An 18,552-nucleotide genomic window follows, 5' to 3' on the forward strand; every position below is an offset into this window, starting at 1 on the left:
TGGCTTCTACTTGGCTCTACCTAACCATAAGAGTCCTCTCTTTATGGGTCAGGGAGCCTGTGTGGGTATTTTGCCAGTTGACAAGTATGGCTAGTCCGAATAACTTCGGAGTGGGTCTGCAGAACCTACTGAGCCCTCTGAGTGAGGAACTTGATTACAAATTTCATTTTTTACCTGACCACCCAAAGCTCTCAATTTATCCAGGGATCCTCAAGGATTAGCATAAACTCAGAATAGTGTGTAATAATCCTTCAAAGTCTAGTTCCTCAGTGCACACGCATCCTGATAATAGCCACGGGTCCTTTCGGAAAATGTTTGGAGAAATATTTATGGTATATTATTGTGACGATGTTGTGTCTTTCCTCTAGGGGATCCAGTTTCTGCTTCAATCCCTGGGCCCCACGTATGTGAAGCAGTTTAAGTCTGGGAACTAAATGAGAGGCTATGATTTCCTTTCGTGGCAACTCAAGACAAGTTGCTGCTCACTTGACCTATAGTTTTGCCAGTTGCATATATCAAGTAATACTTCAGCAGGCTGCCCATCTATTTTATTCCTAGGGATGCTGTAGTCAGTTAGCACCCCCACATATCTCTCAATGTCAAAACTTTCTGACTGCCTGCTGCCCATTATGGTAATTGTGCCTCCTTGTCTCTGTTGGTTAAATATTACATGACCCCTGCCATGATGCCAACATTCTCATTGAAATCAGATAACCGTTTCAATCTTCCTTAGTCTAGAGAGGACAGCCACTGCAGAACCTTTTTTTTTTTTTTTAACTTTTTTTTTTTTTAATAAAGATGGGGTTTCACCATGTTGGTCAGGCTGGTCTTGAACTCACAACCTCAGGTGATCCGCCCGCCTTGGCCTCCAAAGTGCTTGGATTACAGGCGTGAGCCTCCATGCCTGGCCCACTGCAGAACTTTTGAGGATGACTACGCTTCTCTGACGAATGTTTTCTCAATGCCTTAGTGCCCTCTGGGTCCTTCCAGGAAACACAGTCAGGAAGTGGGTGAACAGGTTACACATCATTCTGACCTTCTCATAACCTTGACCCTTTTGTATATGACACTGTGGTTTGACTTTTTTATTTTTAAATAAAACCCTTTGCTTTTCCCATATTATATGAGATGTTCTGGCATGTCAGCTCAGCTTTATTGAATGTAGGCCACCACTGAATCCTAGTTTCGGTCAGTCAATCAAGCAAACCATTAGAGATGCTTCCAGTTGCTCTATTTCTTTCTTTCTTTATAAATTAATTAATTAATTTATTTATTTTGAGATGGAGTCTCACTCTGTCACTCAGGCTATATAGTACAGTGGTGCAATCCTGGCTCACTGCAACCTCTGCCTCCTGGGTTCAAGCAATTCTCCTGACTCAGCCTCCTGAGTAGCTGGGATTATAGGCATGTGCCACAGTTGGCTAATTTTTGTATTTTTAGTAGACACGGAATTTCACCAGGCTGGTCTTGAACTCCTGACCTCAGGTGATCCACCCACCTCAGCCTCCCAAAATGCTGAGATTACAGGGGTGAGCCACTGTGCTCAGCCCAGTTGCTCAATTTAGCACATTAAGATGAGAATCTCAGGTAAGGACATTCATATTTTAAGTTTAGCCTGACCTGTTATTATATTCTATCTTTTCCTATATAACGCCTGTAGAATCTACTCCCATAAATGTTTTTCAGGTTACTGCTGATGAAAATACATACATTATTGCAGTGGTTTTGGTGTATACATTTCTTTTTTTTTTTTTTTTGGAGACGGAGTTTCGCTCTTGTTACCCAGGCTGGAGTGCAATGGCGTGATCTTGGCTCACCGCAACCTCTGCCTCCTGGGTTCAAGCAATTCTCCTGCCTCAGCCTCCTGAGTAGCTGGGATTACAGGCACGCGCCACCATGCCCAGCTAATTTTTTGTAGTTTTAGTAGAGACGGGGTTTCACCATGTTGACCAGGATGGTCTCGATCTCTTGACCTCGTGATCCACCCACCTCGGCCTCCCAAAGTGCTGGGATTACAGGCTTGAGCCACCGCGCCCGGCTGTGGCGTATACATTTCTACTTCTTGGAATAGACCTTACGTTTCTCTCCTCAGTCACTAGATTTGACTTTAGAAGTGGGCCTGAGGCTGGTCATGGCATAGTAAACAGTTGAGTGGATTCTTGTTCCTTGCTTTCAAAGAATTCCAACTATCAAAGTTCATACAAAGTGCTTTGGAAGCCCAGAGGAAGGAGCAACCAGGCCTGCTGCCAAAGTGCAGGAAAGGATATCTGGGGAAGTCCTAGAGGCAGGTGGGAGTTTATCAGGTAGCAAGAAGGAGCAGGGGCGTTCTGGAGAGACTCGTGTGTGGAAGTCAGGAGGTGGGAAAAGACACGGCAGCTGAAGAAAAGGGGATAGTTATATAGTGGTACCCACTTCGTGTGTTTGTTGTGAGATTAGATGACAAAAGAAACATTACAGTTGGCATAATTTGACCTCTTTCTCTATGCTAAACTGTTCTAAGTGCTTCCTAAAAATTGATTCGTTAATCATCACAAAACCCTTTGAGGTGTACTTTATTGCTCCATTTGACAGATGATGAATGTGAAGTTTAGGGGGTTTTAGTAATTTGCTCAAGGTCACATATTATGTTATCTATCTCCAAAGTCAGGGTCTTAAATTGCTGTAGGATACCACTATTCTCTACTCTGAGTGCATGGATTTCTTTATGTATGTTAAATATAATCCATGAAAAGTCCATGCTAATATCTGTTTAGCATAATGTCTGCCACATAGTAAATGGTTAATAAAATTCAACTACCTCTAGCTCTTAACATATAGAGCATAATGACTCAAAGGAGGGCTTTGGAATAAAATAGACCTTGGTCCAAATTCTGGCCCCACTCCTTCCTAGCTCCAGGAAAAATAAATCTAGGGGCTTTGTTGATTTGTAAAATCGGATATGGTACTTAATTTTCAGGGTTGTTGTAAGACTAAATATATGTATGTCAGACCAAATGCATGTACACACACACACACACACACACACACACACACACATTTTATCTGACAACGCAGAAAAAAATGTGTAAGTGCATATGTACACACACACGTCTTGTGCACAGAAAATATTTATGCAAAGATAGCTATTAATATTATATTAGTCCAGTAATAAGGAATACTAAAAGGCCCAGGTTGGGGGGCGGGAAGAAAGAGAGAAGAAGAAGTAAATTCCAGGGCTTGAATGTATTTTATTTTGAATGGAGAATACGGCGATTGAGGGAATGGCCTAAAAATGAGGCTGTACACTTCCACAAGCCTGATATTCAGAGCTTTATAGGTCTCGATCTCCTGACCTTGTGATCGGCCTGCTTCTGTTTCCCAAAGTGCTGGGATTACAGGCATCAGCCACTGTGTCCGGCCTTTATTGATTTTTATTGATTCAAGTGGAGATGATCTGTAGGTAGTTAATTACGTGGCCTGGATCCCAGGAGCAGGAATCAGGGCTGGAGATATATATTGGGAAATCCAGAGCATAAAGATGCTAACCAAAGTCATGTAAAATGCAGTGGTCACGTATAGAGTGTGTGCAGTGGGAAAAGAGTGAGGGCTTACACCTATTCCTGTGGGATACCAATATTTAAAGGCTGGGAGAAATAAGAGAGATTGTAAAAGCGATGGAGAGGGAGTGGCTAGAGATGGAGAAGTGCTACCAAAAGAGTAAAAACGGAAGGCAAGGAAAGAAAATGTTTCCAGAAGGAAGGAGTGTCATGAAGCGAAATCAAGTTAGGTCATGATGATAATGTCCATAAAATATACAGTGGGAAAATCTCTAGTGAATTTTTTTTTTTTTTTTTTGGCAGAGTCTTGCTGTGTCATCCAGGCTGGAGTGCAGTGGCATGATCTCGGCTCACTGCAACCTCTGTCTCCTGGGTTCAAGCAATTCTCCTGCCTCAGTCTCCTGAGTAGCTGGGATTACAGGCACACACCACCACTCCCAGCTAGTTTTCGTATTTTTAGTAGAAACCGGGTTTCACCATGTTGGCCAGGATGCTCTCCATCTCCTGACCTCCTGATCTGCACTACTTGGACTCCCAAAGTCCTGGGATTACAGGCATGAGCCACTGTGCCCGGCCTGGTTTGTTTTTTTTTTTTTTTAAATTGAGACTGAGTCTGGCTCTGTCATCCAGTCTGGAGTGCAGTGGTGTGATCTCAGCTCACTGAAACCTCTGCTACCTGGGTTCAAGGGATTCTCATGCCTCAGCCTCTCAAGTAACTGGGACTACAGGTGGGTGCCACCACACCTGGTTAATTTGTTTGTATTTTTAGTAAAGACAGGGTTTTGCCACTTTGGGTAGGCTGGTCTTGAACTCCTGACCTCAGGTGATCTGCCCGCCTCAGCCTCCCAGTGTGCTGGGATTACAGGCATGAGCCACAGCGCTGGCCCCTAGTGACTTTAGAAAGAATGGCTTCGGTGGGGTGGCAGGGCAGACACCAGAGTGCAGTTAAGTCCAGACTTGAGTAGTGGCTGAGGAATTGCAGGCACTCTTGTTTAGATAATTGGAGAAATGTATTACAGGAAAGAAAGCAGAGGTTGAAGTGGAGTCTGGTAGGTTGGGTGGGAGATTTCAAGATGGAAGAGACTTGAGGTTGTTTATATGCTTATGGATACGAAAGGAAGAGGGGGTGACTAACAAATTAGGCCCTGACCATCCTTTATGAAATTGTAGTATGTTCCCTACTCCATCCCCCTTATCCTACTCATTTTGTTTACTGTAGTGCTTAACATCTTACGTAATTTACTTATTTATTGTGTTTACTATTTCTTGTGTTAAAAGCAAAACCTTAGTCAAAGTAAACGGCGTTTAAGTGAGCAAAGAACGATTCCCTAATCAGGCAGCCTCCTCAGCCAAAGTAGGCCCACACATGGTGGAAAAACGTTTATAGACAGAGAAAGGAAGGTGAGGCAGGGAAGCAGCGGATTGGTTATAGCTAGACGTTTACCTTATTTGAACATGGTTTGAACAGTTGGCCGCCTTTGGCCAAAATTTGGTGATTGACCCAAAAGTAGGTTGCAGTCTGTTCATACCTCCATCTGGGTTATACTTCACTATTTACGGAGAAACCTTCAGGCTGAAATTAAAATATGTAAGGACACAGCTTTTGGCTAAACTTGATGATGATGATGATTTGAATTATTATTATTTGAGACAGAGTCGCGCTCTGTCGCCAGGCTGGAGGGCAGTGATGCAATCTCGGCTCACTGCAAACTCCGCCTCCCGGGTTCCAGCAATTCTCCCTCCTCACCCTACGCCCAGCTAATCTTTGTATTTTTAGCAGAGACAGGGTTTCATTATGTCGGCCAGGACGGTCTGGATCTCTTGACCTCGTGATCCGCCCGCCTCGGCCTCCCAAAGTGCTGGGATTACAGGCGTGAGCCACCGCGCCCGGCCTAAACTTGGTTATCTCTAACACTTGCCTGGTTTCACCCTGCTCCAAGAAGTCGGAGGTTTTTTAGAGATTGCTGTTTATTTTGCTCACTCCAAGCATCTAGAATACCGTCTGATATATAGTATGTGCTCAGTAAATGTTTGCTGAATAAATGAAACAGCGAGTTTTCTAAGAAGGCGAGAGAGGAGGGGAGCCAGAACTCAGCCAACCATATGGTTCCTGCCCCAGCAGCGCCTGTGAGTCCAGGACTTCCGCCTACTGCGGGTGAGGAGGGAGAGGGAAGGGAACGAGCTGTTTCCCAGCTGGATGAAAAGGGGCAGGGAATATTCGATTGATAATTATGGTCTGCATTGAATCTCTTTTCTAGTTTGTTCAGACTGATTTAAATGTTAAAGTATTTAATTCATCACGTGTTTGTCTTTGAAGTAGATGAAACGTATTCGTTAGGTCTCTGTACTTCGACCTTCCAAACCTGGCACGCAGGCGGTCCCGATAAAGCTTCCCGGCGGCCTAGCTGCGCTCGGCGCGGCCGGGCGTGCGCCTGTCAAGTGCTGTCACCAGCACAGATTGCCGTGAGGCGCCTAAATCCTTAATCTGTGGATTCACTGTGGCGATAAGGCCGGCGGAGGGAAGAGATTGAGTACGAAAAGGACCTGTGTGGCTAAAAGCGGCTCTGTGAGCTTAACCTAGGAAAAGAAATAGCTTCGGAGAAAACGAACCAAATCAACCCTCCGACCTCCCGCCTGGGCGCCCCGGCGGCGCGAACCCGGGTGCGCCTGCGCGTGGGCGACACGGAGCTTGCGGCGGTAGCGCCGCGGCAGCGACTGAGAGTCACGTGGTGTGCCGGGCAGCCGCCCCGCCTCTCCGAGGCCGCCCCGCCCCGCCCCGCCCCTTTCCCGCCGGGACGCTCGGAGCCGCCCCGAACTGCGCAGGGCGGCCGGCGGTGAGTGTCCGCGAGGGGCGTGCGTCGCGCAGACCCGGGCGGGGCCGGGCTGGGGCGCGGGATGTCTCAATGCTTGCGGGGACCAGGGGACAAAATGGCGGCGGGGTACGCCCTTTCACCCTCTTCCCCTCACCTGGGAGTGCGGGCGGAGCGGGGCAGGGATCGTTGCTGGGGGAGGGGAGCCGCAGTCGCCTGGGGAGGGCTCAGGGATCGGCCTCGGGGCTGGGGCGGGGGTGAGCAGCGTCAGGGCTGCGCTGAGGGCTCGGTAGGGGTGTGAGGGACGTCGGACCCCGCACACCACGCGGTCCGAGGGGTGAGTGCGGGGTGCCCCGGCCGCGGGTGACGAGGCTTCTGGAATGTTGAAATGCTAGGGGCTCCCGGGGGAGCCTCCCTTCATTTGACAGGTGACCGCCATCGTCATCTCTCAATCCCAGCAGGGTTTACCATGGTTTCCCTGCACCGAGACTCTGATGTTAGCTCTGCGCAGGAAACAGGGCGGGAATGGTCTCTCCGTCTTCCAGATGGGTGCGCCGAGGCCTGGAGGGGTGAAGAGCCCTTCGCACCTGGGAGTGGTGGGACCCAGCCTCCGTTACCGCTCTTTTTCCCGCACTTCCTTTGCGCCTTTCCCCTACACCGTTTTTCAGTCGCGTTCGTGGGAACGGCACCAGGGAGGAACAGATTGTTAGAAAGCTGGCAGAAAATTGGTCCTCTAAGCAACTGACAAGGGGCTCCCGCTGAGATGGAGCCACCGGTTGGTGAGCAGCTTCCTGTTGCTAGTGGACTGCATTGCTTATTCTGTTTGTGACAAGTTACTTTCCATGAAAATAGCTATTCACTGGTAGTCATTTTACCGAACAGATACTAATTCCTTATATGAATTATAGTTTGTCTTAGTTTATGGATTAATTTCATCATTAACTTTTCATCTTCATAAACAATCTGTGGTAGAAGGATGGATGGGCTAGGAGTAATGCTTATTTTATGAATGGGGAAACCGGGACTCAAAAGGTTACTTGCCGTAGATCACCAGCTGGTGAGTGGTAGATCTGGGATTAAGTTTTCTGACCTAACGTTGGTAGTCTTACTACTGTCCCACTCAGGCCTATACTGGTGTTCTGTCCCTTGTATTATTTCACTTAACTATGATTTTTCCTCAAAGTTTGTTGGATTCAGATTGATTTATGCCACTTGTTGAAGAATGATATCCACTATAAGAATTAGTATTTTTAATCAATCAGAGTCAGTTTTTAATATGATTTGGAAGGTTGTCTTTGTGGAAGAAATAATCAGCTTTGAAGGCAGACTGATTTTAATTTGAATCTCAGCTCCACCCTTTGTTTTTGGCGAATTAATTTTTCTGAGCCTTTCTCATCTGTAAAATACGAATAATATCCACCTCATAAATTTGTTGGTAGTAATAAATTAGGTGTCTGTAAAGCATTTAGACCTGTTCCCGGCCCATGGTAAGCCCTGAACAAATGCTGTTTTCCTCCTTTCTCCCCACTCCCTTGAGCTGCATTAAAAATACTTTATGTGCCGGGCGTGGTGGCTCATGCCTGTAATCCCAGCACTTTGGGAGGCGAAGGTGGGTGGATCACGAGGTGAAGAGATCGAGACCATTCAGGCCAACATGGTGAAACCCCATCTCTACTAAAAAAATACAAAAATTAGCTGGGCATGGTGGCGCACGCCTGTAGTCCCAGCTACTCGGGAGGCTGAAGCAGAAGAATTGCTTGAATCCGGGAGGCGGAGGTTGCAGTGAGCTGAGATGGCGACACTGCACTCCAGCTTGGCGCCTCGTTGGTTCCAGGTCTTTGCTGTTGTAAACAGTGCTGCAATGAACATTCGTGTGCATGTGTCCTTATAGTAGAACAATTTATGATCTTTTGGATATATACCCAGTAATGGGATTGCTGGGTCAAATGCAATTTCTATTTCTAGGTCCTCGAGGAATCGCCACACTGTCTTCCACAATGGTTGAACCAACTTACACTCCCACCAACAGTGTAAAAGTGTTCCTATTTCTCCACATCCTCTCTAGCATCTGTTGTCTCCAGATTTTTTAATGATCACTGTTGTAACTGGCATGAGATGGTATCTCAATGTAGTTTTGATTTGCATTTCTCTAATGACCAGTGATGATGAGCATTTTTTCCTATGTTTGTTGGCCTCATGTATGTCTTCTTTTGTAAAGTGTCTGTTTGTATCCTTTGCCCACTTTTGAATGGGGTTGTTTTTTTCTTGTACATCTGTTTTAGTTCTTTGTAGATTCTGGATATCAGCCCTTTGTCAGATGGGTAGATTGCAAAAATTTTTTCCCAGTCTGTTGGTTGCCAGTTCACTCTAATGACTGTTTCTTTTGCTGTGCAGAAGCTGTGGAGTTTGATTAGGTCCCATTTGTCTATTTTGGCTTTTGTTGCCAATGCTTTTGGTGTTTTGGTCATGAAGTCCTTGCCCGTGCCTATGTACTGAATGGTTTTGCCTAGATTTTCTTCTAAGGTTTTTATGGTGTTAGGTCTTATGTTTAAGTCTTTAATCCATCTGGAGTTAATTTTAGTGTAAGGTGTCAGGAAGGGGTCTAGTTTCAGCTTTCTGCACATGGCTAGCCAGTTTTCCCAACACCATTTATTAAACAGGGAATCCTTTCCCCATTGCTTGTTTTTGTCAGGTTTGTCAAAGATCAATTGGTTGTAGATGTGTTGTGCTGCCTCTGAGGCCTCTGTTCTGTTCCATTGGTCTATATTTCTGTTTTGGTACCAGTGCCATGCTGTTTTGATTACTGTAGCCTTGTAGTATAGTTTGAAGTCCAGTAGTGTGATGCCTCCAGCTTTGTTCTTTTTGCTTAGAATTGACTTGGCTATGTGGGCTCTCTTTTGGTTCCATATGAAGTTTAAGGTGGTTTTTTCCAGTTCTGTGAAGAAGGTCATTGGTAGCTTGATGGGGATAGCGTTGAATCTGTAAACTACTTTGGGCAGTATGGCCATTTTCACGATATTGATTCTTCCTAACCATGAGCATGGAATGTTTCTCCATCTGTTTGTGTCCTCTCTTACTTTGTTGAGCAGTGGTTTGTAATTCTCCTTGAAGAGGTCCTTTACGTTCCTTGTTAGTTGTATTCCTAGGTATTTTATTCTCTTTGTGGCAATTGTGAATGGCAGTTCATTCTTGATTTGGCTCTCTTTAAGTCTGTTATTGGTGTATAGGAATGCATGTGATTTTTGCACATTGATTTTGTATCCTGAGATTTTGCAGAAGTTGCTTATCAGTTTCAGGAGATTTTGGGCTGAGACGATGGGGTCTTCTAGATATACAATCATGTCGTCTGTAAATAGAGACAATTTGACTTCCTCCTTTCCTGTTTGAATACCCTTTGTTTCTTTTTCTTGCCTGATTGCTCTGGCTAGAACTTCCAATACTGTACTGAATTGGAGTGGTGAGAGAGGGCATCCTTGTCTAGTGCCCGATTTCAAAGGGAATGCTTCCAGTTTTTGCCCATTCAGTATGATATTGGCTGTTGATTTGTCGTAAATAGCTTTTATTATTTTGAGATACGTTCCGTCAATACCTAGTTTATTGAGGGTTTTTAGCATAAAGCGCTGTTGAATTTTGTCAAAGGCTTTCTCTGCATTAATTGAGCTAATCATGTGGTTTTTGTCTTTGGTTCTGTTTATGTGGTGAATTACATTTATAGACCTGCGTATGTTGAACCAGCCTTACATCCCCGGGATCATGGTGGAGAAGCTTTTTGATGTGCCGTTGCAGTCAGTTTGCTAGTATTTTATTGAAGATTTTGCCTCTATGTTCATCGTGGATATTGGATATTGGCCTGAAGTTTTCTTTTCTTGCTGAGTCTCTGCCAGGTTTTGGTCTCATAAAATGATTTGGGAAGGATTCCCTCTTTTTGGATTGTTTGGAATAGTTTCAGAAGGAATGGTACCAGCTCCTCTTTGTATGTCTGGTAGAATTCAGCTGTGAACCCATCTGGACCTGGGCTTTTTTTGGGTGGTAGTCTCTTAATTGCTGCCTCAGCTTCTGTACTTGTTATTGGTCTATTCAGGGTTTCGACTTCTTCTTGGTTTAGGCTTGGAAGGATACAAGTGTCCAGGAATTTGTCCATTTCTTCCAGGTTTACTAGTTTATGTGCATAGAGTTGTTTGTAATAATCTCTGATGATTGTTTGTATTTCTGTGGAATTTGTGGTGATACCCCCTTTATCGTTTTGTATTGCATTTATTTGATTCTTCTCTCTTTTCTTTTTTATTAATCTGGCTAGTGGTCTATTTGGTTGATCTTTTCGAAAAACCAGCTTGTGGATTTATTGATTTTTTTGAAGGGTTTTTTGTGTCTCTATCTCCTTCAGTTCTGCTCTGATCTTAGTTATTTCTTGTCTTCTGCTAGGTTTTGAGTTTTTTTGATCTTGCTCCTCTAGCTCTTTCAATTTTGGCGGTAGGATGTTGATTTTAGATCTTTCCGTGCTTCTCATGTGGGCATTTATTGCTATGTATTTTCCTCTAGACACTGCTTTAAATGTATCCCAGAGATTCTGGTACATTGTGTCTTCATTCTCGTTGGTTTTGAAGAGCATCTTTATTTCTGTCTTCATTTCATTGTTTATCCGGATAGTCAACATTCCAGAGCCAGTTGTTCAGTTTCCATGAAGCGGTGCGGTTCTGAGTTAGTTTCTGAATTCTGAGTTCTAACTTCATTGCACTGTGGTCTGAGAGACTGTTTGTTATGATTTCCATTCTTTGGCATTTGCTGAGGAGTGATTTACTTCCAATTATGTGGTCAGTTTTAGAGTAGGTGTGATGTGATGCTGAGAAGAATGTATAGTCTGTGGATTTGGGATGGAGAGTTCTGTAAATGTCTAAGGTTTGCTTGGTCCAGGCTTGAGTCGAAGTCCTGGGTATCCTTATTAATTTTCTGCCTGGTTGATCTGTCTAATGTTGACAATGGGGTGTTAAAGCCTCCCACTATTACTGTGTGGGAGTCTAAGTCTCTTTGTAAGTCATTAGGAACTTGCTTTATGTATCTGGTTGCTCCTGTATTGGGTGTGTATATATTTAGGATCGTTAGCTCTTCTTGTTGCATTGATCCATTTACCATTGTGTAATGTCCTTTGTCTCTTTTGATCTTTGTTGGTTTAAAGTCTATTTTATCAGAGACTAGGATTGCACCTCCTACTTTTTTTTGCTCTCCATTTTCTTGGTAAATCCTCCTCCCTCCCTTTATTTTGAGCCTTTGTGTATTCTTGCATGTGAGATGGGTTTCCTGGATACAGCACACCGATGGGTTTTGTCTTTTTATCCAATTTGCCAGTCTGTGTCTTTTGATTGGGGCATTTAGCCCATTTACATTTAGGGTTAATATTGTTATGTGTAAATTTGATCCTGCCATTTGATGCTAGCTGGGTATTTTGCCCATTAGTTGATGTAGTTTCTTCATTGTGTTGATGCACTTTACCAGTTGGTATGTTTTTGGAGTGGCTGGTACTGGTTGTTCCTTTCCATGTTTAGTGCTTCTTTCAGGAACTCTTGTAAAGCAGGCCTGGTGGTGATGAAATCTCTGAGTACTTGCTTGTTCATAAAGAATTTTATTTCTCCTTCACTTATGAAGCTTAGTTTGGCTGGATATGAAATTCTAGGTTGAAAGTTCTTTTCTTTAAGGATGTTGAATATTGGCCCTCACTCTCTTCTGGCTTGTAGGGTTTCTGCTGAGAGATCTGCTCAGAGTCTGATGGGCTTCCCTTTTGTGGGTAACCCGACCTTTCTCTCTGGCTGCCCTTAGCATTTTCTCCTTCATTTCAACCCTGGTGAATCTGACAAATATGTGCCTTGGGGTTGCTCTTCTTGAGGAATGTCTTTGTGGTGTTCTCTGTATTTCCTGGACTTGAATATTGGCCTGCCTTGCTGTGTTGGGGAAGTTTTCCTGGATAATATCCTGAAGAGTGTTTTCCAGCTTGGATTCATTCTCTCCGTCGCATTCAGGTACACCTATCAAACGTAGATTAGGTCTTTTCACATAGTCCCATATTTCTTGGAGGCTTTGTTCGTTCCTTTTTACCCTTTTTTCTCTAATCTTGCCTTCTCATTTTATTTCATTGGGTTGATCTTCGACCTCTGATATCCTTTCTTCTGCTCGGTCAATTCGGCTGTTGAAACTTGTATATGCTTCTTGAAGTTCTCGTGTTGTGTTTTTCAGCTCCATCAATTCACTTATATTCCTCTCTAAGTTGTTTATTCTCATTAGCATTTCGTCAAATCTTTTTTCAAGTTCTCAGTTTCTTTGCATTGGGTTATAACATGTTCTTTTAGCTCAGCAAAGTTTCTTATTACCCACCTTCTCAAGGCTGTTTCTGTCAATTCATCACACTCATTTTCCATCCAGCCTTGTTTTCTTGCTGGTGAGGTGTTGTGATCTCTTGTAGGAGGAGAGGCGTTCTGGTGTTGGGTGTTTTCATCCTTTTTCTGCTGGTTTCTTCCCATCTTTGTGGATTTATCCACCTGTCGTCTTTGTAGTTGTTGGCTTTCAGATTGGATCTCTTATTGGATGTCCAGTTTGTTGATGAAGTTATTTCTTTCTGTTTCTTTGTTTTCCTTCTAACATTCAGGCCCATCTGCTCTAGGACTGCTAAGGTCCACTCCAGGCCCTGACTGCCTGGGGATCACCTACAGTGGCTGCAGAATAGTAAGGGTGGCTGCCAGTTTCTTCTGCTTTGTCCCAGAAGGATACCCGCCCAATGTCTGTCTGAGCTGTCCTTTATGAGGTGACTCTTTGGATATACGGTGATCAGGGAACTGCTGGAGGAGACAGTCTGTCCTTTAAAGGAGCTGAGGTGCTGAGCTGTGAGCTCCGTTGTTCATTCAGAGCGGCTGGGCAGGTACGTTTAAGTCTCCTGCAGCAGAACTCATAACCCCCCCTCCCCTTTTTTTCCCCAGGTGCTCTGTCCTGGGGAGTTAGGGCTTTATTTATAAGTTTCTGTCATTCTGCTGCCTTTTTTCAGGGCTGCCCTGCTCAGCGAGGAGGCAGCCTTGTCATTGTCTGCCTGCAGAGGCTTTGCTGAGCTGCTGTGGGCTCCGCCCAGCTGCCGCATGAACTTCTGTTTATATGGTTATAGTTAGAACTGCCTCCGCAGTGGTGGCCCACCTCTGTAATGGTGGACTCTCTCTGTAATGGTGGGCTGCCTCTGCAATGGCGGGCTGCCTCAGCAATGGCGGACTACCTCTGTAGTGGTGGACTGCCTTGGTAATGGTGGACGCTCCTCCCCAACAGAGCTGGGCCGTCTGGGGTTCAGCTGTGCTTGCTGTGAAACTCAATCCAGAGCATTTCAGATTGCTGTTTTTTTTTGGGGTGGGACCAGCCAAGCCTGATCACCTGGCTCCCTGCCGCAGACCCCCCCCTTTTTTTCTTTTCAGTTGAACGGGCGACTCTGTCTCCCAGGTGTTCCAGTCGCCTTTTTAAAAGGCTCTGGGATCTGTGTGATTTCCTGTGCAGTGACTCACCATGGCTGAGATTTGTGACCCTTTTTTTGTCTCGGAATCTCCTGGCCTGGCTCCCTGTTTCAGTCCCCTTTTTTATCAGTTGAATGGGCAACTGTGTCTCCCAGGAGCTCCAATCACCAGCTAAAATGGCGCCTGGACCTGTGCATTTTGTGCGGAGACCCGCTGTACCGGGGCACTGGCCAAAACAGCTGCACTGGCCGAAACAGCCCTGCTGGTGACCCGTGGAACTCCTCCGCCTGGGAATCTCCTGGTCTGTTGACAATAAAAATCCGTCTGTAAATGTGGCGCCCACTCACCTCTACACTTTTGCTGGGAGCTGCAATCCTGAGCTGCTCCTAATCGGCCATCTTGGATCCCCAGAGTAGTTTTAAAGGAGAAACAGAACTTCTTTGGGAATTACAAGTGAATGTTCTTTAAATACTTAGAAAGTGCTGGTATTACTTAGGGGGAAGTTTAATAGAATTGTGTCTAATGGTGCAATTTGATATCCATTGTGGAACTGGCATTTCTGAAATTATAGAAGAGAAAACTGTAAATGGCTGGCATAACAAAAATTAAATCATTAATAAAATTCTGTTTGCAGTTTCTGCTGGGTGATCTTTTTTTAACAAAAAATTCAACTTTTATTTTAAAGGGTACATGTGCAGATTTGTTACATGGGTAAATTGTTTGATGCTGATGCTTGGGGTCCCAACTATCCCATCACACAGGCCATAAGCATAGTATACAACAGGTGCTTCTTTAGCTCACGCCCTCCTTGGTCTAGTTATCTCCAGTGTCTATGGTCTAGTGATCTCCAGTGTCTGTTGTTCACAACTTTATAATCACGTATTTGGTGTTTAACTCACGTCTTTTCCCACATTAAGTCACTTGACAGTGGTCTCCAGCTCTATCCATGTTGCTGCAGAGGGCATGATTTTGTTTTTTTTTTTAATGGCTCCATAGTATTCCATGGTGCATTTGTAGGTAACCTTTTTCACAAACATTTTTGGCTTTCACTTATTGGCTGTAAGTCTTGTGAAATATAAAGAGTGAAAAGATCTGCAGTCCAATGATGGAGCTAGGCTTAAATATTGTTAGAAATTATTTATGGAAAGGCTTTATCTTCTGTGACATGAAACACTAAAGATTTCATGAAGTTTTGCTAAAGTGATAAATTTTTTTTTAAGATTATAATACAGTATTATTATTGTAATTTTTCTACATTTACATATAAAAATACCTGTTATTGTGTTTCAATTGCATATAGTATTTGTATAGTAACGTGCCATACAGGTTTGTAGCCTAGGAACAGTAAGCTGTAGCATATAGCTTATGTGTGCAGTAGGCCATACCATCTAGGTTTTTACACTTTCTAATGTTCCCTCAATGATGAAATCACCTAATAACACGTTTTTCAGAATATGTCCCCATCATTAAGGGATACATGACTATATTATGGATCTGCAGGAGTTGAGAGTTGCATCAGGGATAAAAGAATACAATTAAATCATTATTCAATTTATATTACAAATGGTTTACCAATACTTAAGATCCTGATTTTGCCGGGCGCGGTGGCTCAAGCCTGTAATCCCAGCACTTTGGGAGGCCGAGGCGGGTGGATCACGAGGTCAAGAGATCGAGACCATCTTGGTCAACATGGTGAAACCCCGTCTCTACTAAAAATACAAAAAATTAGCTGGGCATGGTGGCACGTGCCTGTAATCCCAGCTACTCAGGAGGCTGAGGCAGGAGAATTGCCTGAACCCAGGAGGCGGAGGTTGCGGTGAGCCGAGATCGCGCCATTGCACTCCAGCCTGGGTAACAAGAGCGAAACTCCGTCTCAATTAAAAAAAAAAAAAAAAAAAAAAAAAGATCCTGATTTTGAAGAAAGTGATAACTTCTTAAAGTAATATGTTCATTTTATGTCGTTTTGAAACATATGAAAAAGAATAGAATGAACTGCTATGTATCAATCTATTTAAAAATTACCTATATGTAATACATGGGCAGTATTATTCTGTAAACATTACCTCCCCACTGAATTGTTTTGAAGCAAGTTTCAGACATCATATTTCATTTGTCAAGATTTTAGTATGCATTAGCCCTGCTTTTAATATAGTATTGGAAAAAAAAGAAAGTTTCAGAATTTTCAGTGGAGCATGCCACATTCATGAGAGAAAATAAATGACTTAGTTGACATATTCATGGCAGTATATATAGAAGTAATCAGAACTAAAAATCTTATTAAACATCTTAGAATTATAAAATGTCTATATTGCTCTTCAAACTACTCATTTTTACCATAATACACTTATTTTCCACTTAGCTAAGATGTGAGCAGTTACTGGTAGTTTTTGAGTATGCCTACAACAACATCAAAGTATCAGACACAGAAAGGCAAATACTCAGATTTTCTTAAACTTTGGAAAAGACAACAACGTGGGTGATAGATTTTGTGAACCCTGGAGAGGAACGGTGATTGCAAACCTCATTTTTTCTACGATGTATTGACTAATATGTGGATAATTCATAGATGTGCTATCCTGGCTTCAGTTAGATGGGCCCCTATATTTTAGAGTAGTGCTACCAGCAGGCTTAGGTTTATGACTACTTTGGGTCTGTCATTTACTTCTTGCCCTTCTACAACCTGTGTACTCAAACTTGGATAAAGAAAATAGGCCAGGCGTGGTGGCTCACACCTGTAATCCCAGCACTTTGGGAGGCCAAGGCAGGTAGATCACGAGGTCAGGAGTTCAAGACCAGCCTGACCAAGATGGTGAAACCTTGTCTCTACTAAAAATACAAAAATTAGCCAGGCATGGTGGTGGATGCTTGTAATCCTAGCTACTCAGGAGGCTGAGGCAGAAAATTGCTTCAACGGGGAGGAGGTTGCAGTGAGCCGAGATGGTGCCACTACACTCCAGCCTGGGTGAACAGAGTGAGACTCTGTCTCAAAAAAAAAAAAAAAAAAATGGAGTCCATCTTTACATTCCCATCTCTAGGATTCTTAGGCATCTCTATAGATACTTTAGGATTGCAGAGCAGAATAAGGAAATTGAGACTTCAGTTCTGAACAAGGCAGGAACTTGTTTAGACACTTTGGGCTCAGCCAAACCTAACGTTCTTTCCCTGTTTACCGCCTTTCTTTTTATTCCTTTTTTGGGTGCTCTACTTTCTGCATGGCTACTGTTTTTTTGCAGCCCTGAGTTTCTCAAATTTCATTTGAGTACCACATCAGTATTTGCCATAGCCAGATTTTTTTGTATCTTAACATTTAAAATAGTATTACAGATAATTATGTAAATTATTATATAGGTGGTACTTAGTTATGGCAAATATCATGAAGGTAGTAACCGGATGATTCCAATTTTGGACATTTTGGATTAGGACATAGCTTGCTTTCTTCTTTAAGTTAAAGCTTTATTGAGATATATTTCACATACCATAATATCGACCCATTTAAAATGTACACTTCAGTGATTTTAATGTATTCACAGAGTTGTACATCCATTACCACGATCAATTTAGAACATTTTCAATACCCCAATATGAAACCCCGTAAGCATTAGCAGCCATTTCTCATTCTGGCCTCCCTCCCCACTTTCCCATCTTATCTCCTGGTCCAGCCACACAATAGTCTACTTTCTGTCTTTATGGATTTGCCTATTCAGGACATTTCACATAAATGGAATTATATGAAATGTAGCCTTTTGTGTCTGGCTTCTTCCGTTTAACGTAATGTTTTTAAGAGTCATCCATGTTATAGCACGTGTTAGCCCTTGATTTTTATGGACGAATAATATTCCATCATATGGACATACCACATTTTATTTTTTCATTTATCAGTTCGTGAACATCTTGCATGGCTTCTGCTTTTTGGCTATTGCTGCTGTGAATATGTTTTACTTCTACAAACTATTATTTGTAGAAGTTTTTGTGTGGACATGTGTTTTCATTTCTCTTGAGTATAAACCTAGGAATGGAATTTCTGGGTTATATGGTAACTTATATTTTACTTTTTGAGAAACTGCCACACTGTTACCAAACCAGCTGTACTGTTTTACATTCCCACAGCAGTATGTGAGGATTCCGGTTTCTTCACATCTTCTTCAACACTTGTTTTATCTATCTTTTTGACTGTATACCTGTTGGTGGGTATGAAGTTATGTCTCATTGTGGCTTTGGTATGTATTTCCCTAATGACTAGTGATTTCAACATCTTTTCACATGTATTAGCCATTCATGTACATTTTTTGGAGAAATGAAAACATAACCCTTTTAACCTGACACAATGGTGCTATTTAACCTGACGTGGGTGCTTATTCTTCCTCTTGCTTGCTCTCTTGTTGGCTTTTTATTCATATAATTAAATGACTTGCTCCCCAGAAGTCCTTTATGGTAGTCTACTGTGAAATATCCATCTTCTACTTAGGTTTATTATTGGACTGTAGTACCTGTTTACCTAAGAGCACCTGGAAATATCTGGAATTTATCTAAAAAAAAAAAAGTCATGCATCTTAAGTACTATTGACTTTCAGTTCACAGGCAGAGACAATAATCTGTCAGTTGCCTAATTGAACAGTAGTGTACCTAACCCAGTGATGCAAGGATTTGAAGTTAATCAGTATCTGGTGGGACTAAAGAAATGACAACTCAGTTTTTTTTTTTTTTTTTTTTTTTTTTTTTTTTTTTTTTTTT

The 18,552-nt window shown here is 43.0% G+C and overlaps 1 protein-coding gene across 3 annotated transcripts in view; it reads left to right on the forward strand.

Annotated features, from left to right (window-relative positions):
* Positions 1-6,251: 6,251 nt before the first annotated feature.
* Positions 6,252-18,552, forward strand: part of SCAPER (S-phase cyclin A associated protein in the ER) — a 537,506-nt gene continuing 525,205 nt past the window's right edge. For all 3 annotated transcript variants that reach the window (XM_032267297.1, XM_032267296.1, XM_032267298.1), the window contains exon 1: positions 6,252-6,370. The gene's annotated coding sequence lies outside the window, so the exon portion shown is untranslated. The remainder of the gene's footprint in view (positions 6,371-18,552) is intronic.

Source organism: Sapajus apella, unplaced genomic scaffold (genome assembly GCF_009761245.1).
Source record: "Sapajus apella isolate SASKATOON/1434 unplaced genomic scaffold, GSC_monkey_1.0 scaffold168, whole genome shotgun sequence".
In the NCBI taxonomy this organism is placed as follows: Eukaryota; Metazoa; Chordata; class Mammalia; order Primates; family Cebidae; genus Sapajus; species Sapajus apella.